We start from the raw sequence: 1,441 nt of genomic DNA on the forward strand, positions 1-1,441 counted from the left end.
TAATTTAGTGTTTTGAAGCGTTATAAAGCGCCTAATGGTTGCGGGGAAAATTCCAATATATTGTAAATTTAAAATTCCCATATTATTCTTATGGAGGGATAATAAGTCAACTGTTGTAGTTTGCTTGTTTATGAACATATTTTGATTTGGAAAATGCATTTATTTCATACTAAACTTAAAAAAAAAAAAAAAAAAAAAAAAAAAAAAAAACACTTCTTTACTCTACCTGTGCAGCAAACCTAAGTAGGCTACTCGTTAAACTAATGCTATTTAAATTAGGAATAAATGTGATATTTTTAAGGTGACATTTTAATGTAAATCCAATTAGGCAAATTAAAATTCGCTTAGTCTGCAGGTTTGCTGCGGCGAGGGTATTTACATGTTCTTCTTCAAAAGAGAAATCACTTTGTTATAAATAATCACGTACTAAAAGTTTTCTATTGAGTTTACTGTCGATGAAGTCATAATGAAATTAAATTATTATAGTACTGAACAAATATTCAATTAATTATAATATTACTTTTCATCTACCGTAGGTTTATTTAAATTTTGAAACTTTGTATTAAGACCACAAATGGACCTATTTTCATAATTTCCTAAATTATGTTATTGTCAACATGTATTTACCATCTAAAGAAAATTAACTTCCATATTAAAAATCCAAGTTGAAGTTGTATCAACAAAACGATAAAAATATATCTACTTCATAGCCCACATCACATTAAATACCTACACTTTTTGTAGCCTAAAGCTCGAATGCTTAAAAAGGGTTTGTAATTTTTTTCAATATTCTTGCAAAAATCTTTTGATCTAAGATTGTAAACAAATTTCATAAAAAATTTTTAAAAATATTCGTTGGACTAAAATGACACAATGAGTCTCCAAAATATAATTTATAAATTGGAAATAAAAATGTTTATGTCAGAAGTGGGATTCGAACCCACGCCCTCATAGAGGACCAGAACGCCCAGTACCGTCAACACGGTAAGCTTCCGCTTGAGTCTGGCGCCTTAGACCGCTCGGCCATCCTGACATGCCAAAATCGGTGGTATAACTTATTTACTACGGTATCTAACTTTTATAGCTTAATATTATATATTAATAGGCAAGCATGTTTCTTGAAAACCTTTTTTCTCAGCTCTTGTGCATCGCAAGGAAAATACTAATACAACCATACTGTTAGAAAGATATTTTTCTGTATGTGCATAATCCCTTTTAATAAAACAGGCTCATGAGTAAGCACAATAAACGAGTTTAAAAATTATAAAATTATAACATGGACCTTATGGGTTACCATGGTGATGAAACAACAACGAAACATAAAATTGTTAGACCCTCCGTCTATCTGGGGACTGGCCAATTGTTTAGTTCCAGGATGGTACAAGCAGACAGGTCAAATAACACAGACTATAAATGTGTTCAACTCCATAATTTTATCACA

General features: G+C 30.5%; 1 non-coding gene across 1 annotated transcript; it reads right to left on the reverse strand.

The window, feature by feature from the left end:
- Window positions 1–919: 919 nt before the first annotated feature.
- Trnal-caa (transfer RNA leucine (anticodon CAA)) lies at window positions 920–1,033 on the reverse strand. Its single transcript has 2 exons — window positions 996–1,033; window positions 920–964 (listed from the first exon to the last, which is right to left on the reverse strand). It is a non-coding gene; the product is annotated as a tRNA-Leu (tRNA).
- Window positions 1,034–1,441: the final 408 nt, after the last annotated feature.

This window comes from Macrosteles quadrilineatus, unplaced genomic scaffold, assembly GCF_028750875.1.
Source record: "Macrosteles quadrilineatus isolate MER2022 unplaced genomic scaffold, UCM_ALF_1.0 Scaffold_77__1_contigs__length_550361, whole genome shotgun sequence".
NCBI lineage: Eukaryota > Metazoa > Arthropoda > Insecta > Hemiptera > Cicadellidae > Macrosteles > Macrosteles quadrilineatus.